This window comes from Phalaenopsis equestris, unplaced genomic scaffold (genome assembly GCF_001263595.1).
Source record: "Phalaenopsis equestris unplaced genomic scaffold, ASM126359v1 Scaffold198450, whole genome shotgun sequence".
Taxonomy (NCBI): domain Eukaryota; kingdom Viridiplantae; phylum Streptophyta; class Magnoliopsida; order Asparagales; family Orchidaceae; genus Phalaenopsis; species Phalaenopsis equestris.
The window spans coordinates 85,060-87,881 of NW_018218367.1; positions in this window are offsets into that span (position 1 = coordinate 85,060).

Consider the following 2,822-nt stretch of genomic DNA (forward strand, 5'->3'; position numbering starts at 1 on the left):
TTCCACTAATTTAGGAAAGAAGTTTTACATCTAATATAAGGAAGAGAAGAAAGATCTCCCCTTATCAAAAAAATAAGCTCTAAAGGAGGAAGTACATCAATGTTTGACATCATAGACAATGCACCCTGGGAAGCTAGCCAATTAGCATACCTATTACCTTCCCTTAGAATATGACTCCAAATAGTATTTATGTTGTGAGCGGCTTTCATATAGGTAATTTGCTTGAAAAGAGATACCAAGAACGAAGGTGGAGAAAGGTTGTCCTTTAACATTTGAACTAGCCAAGTGGTGTCCAATTCAAAGTTTAAATGATTCCATCCCTTAGCACCAGCAATATTAATGGCCCAAGCAACAACTAAAGCTTCAGCATGTAAAGCATTAATGGCTACCATAGGAGACTGAAAATACAAGAGGCATTTCCCAAAGTGGTTTCTGAAAATCCCCCTAATGTCAGCACCCCTCAATTCCATCACTGCTCCTCATGAAACTACCATCGGTGTTGATCTTTATCCATGGGTGTATGGGTTTTCTCCAATGAATCAGAGTAATGTATCAAAGTAATGTTTAAAGGAGAGGGGCGTGGGATCTTTGGATCCTTGAAGCAAGACCATTCATAATCTTTAACTTTCTAACCCATAAAATTAATTATTTTGAAGATATAAGCATGACAATTGATGATGATTTGAGCAGAATTAGTGACATTGCCATCATATTTGTTGTTATTCCTTGCCACTCATTTGAACCAAGTAATAATGAATGAAATTATATCAACATGGTTTGCTTTCCAAATTCTCCAACTGTCAATAAAATTATCACAATGCAGTAGGTGAGATGGGAGAGGGAGTTTGGAAATAACATGCAACCAGACCTCTTTTGCAATAGGACAGGAGAAAACAGAAGAGAAAAGGATTCCTCATGATGGCAGCATAGATTACATTTTGATGGGCCTTTTAACCCCTTATGTTTTAGGATATCATCAATAGGAATAATTTTATGGAAGCATCTCCAAGATAAAAAAGACAGAGGGGCTAAGATATTCCACCCACATGGCCTTACCCCAATCCTGTGAAGGTCAAGTATGTAAAGTGTAATAAGCAAACTTGGTAAGTGAGATATGATGAGAATTTTTTGTCACAATTCTGTCAAGAGTATATGGAGTTACAGGAATTTTGGTAATTTGATAAATCTGTTCTGGGTCCACCATAGAAGCCAACATATCTTTGTTCTAGTTTTGACTAGTCCAACAATGCTGAATTGGAAGGTTCAGAGATGAATCACAATTTATAGGTGGATCCCATTTACCATCAAGTAACCAATTGTCCAATCAAAAATCAACTTTGTCTTCCCCAACTTCCCAAATAAACAAATCTTCAACAACAGTTCTGACTATGAGAAGTTCAGACCAAATTGTAGAATCCCCAGTTTTCTTAAATATGGTTGTTGGATGGGAATGTTTACAATACTTCATCTTCATGAAATTAGCCCATAGAGAACTTTGTGCTCTGAATTTAATCCATAACTTGCAATAGAAAATATCATGTAGATGTTTGAAGAATTTCATACCCAGCCCCCTAGTAGAAAGAGGGAGACATAACTCATCCTATCTAAACGAGTGAGCTTGTTTGTGCTTCCCTTTCCACAAAAACTTGTTAAGCATCACTCCAAAGTCCTCTGGGTACTCTTTTTCATTTTCAGCATTTTCATGATGTACATAGGAAAGGAGGAGAGAATACATTTCAATAGAGTCAGTCTTCCCCCCTGTGAGAGATAAGCATTGGTCCAACATGAGATATGTCTAGAGATTTTAGAGACTACATCATCAAATTGAGTTTGCTTTTTCCTCCCCTAGATTACCTGCACCACAAGATACAAAAGCGGGCTAACAGTATATTTGAATCTAGTGTAATCCTTGATCCAATTCTTGGTAGCTGCAGGAATATGTTTGCTGATGATAAGTTGACATTTGTTAGGATTCAAAGAGAGACCAGAGATCTGTTGAATAAGGTTCAACCGACTAACCACCTTCTTTACAGCAAACATGGAAGCATTAGAAAATAAAATAATATCATATGCATAGCTTAAATGACTTATGGAAAAGTTGGCTTTATTGGCAAATCTAAGGTACTCCTTATCAATAAAGTGCTGATTGAGAAGCCTAGAGAGATAGTCCATTGCCAAAATGAAAATATATGGAGATAGGGGGTCTCCTTGTTTAATGCCTCTAGAAGCTTGAAATAACCCTTGAGAGTTACCATTTATATGGATAGTGTAATAATTATTATGTAGCCATCTTTGGATCACCTGACAGAAAGAGTCCTTGAGTCCTCTTGCTTTAAGTACTTCCAAAATGAAATTCCAGTTGATAGTATCATAAGCTTTTGAAACATCAAGTTTGCATATGAGATTCCCACCTCTGCATGGCTTGTTAATATCCAAGAAAAGCTCTTAAGAGAGTAAGACACTATCAGTAATTTGTCTTCCTGCAACAAAAGCAGATTGGTTAGGAGCAATCAATAAAGGCAAATGTGGTTTTAAGCTAAACACCAATAGCTTGGTAATGAGCTTAGACAACACAGTTGTAAGAGAGATTATCCTGAAATGATCCCATCTTGATTTTTGTTCTCCTTTAGGAATTAAAGTGATGGTGGAAAGAGCTAAATACTTGGCATGTCAGCCCCCATGAAGAAAGCTTGGACAGCCGTCACAATCTCCCCTTTCATAATTGAGCAAGCTTTTTTATAGAAGGTGGAGGTAAACCCAGTAGCTTTATCACCATCAATTGAACATAAAGCCTACCAAATATCATCTTCAGAAGGAACAGA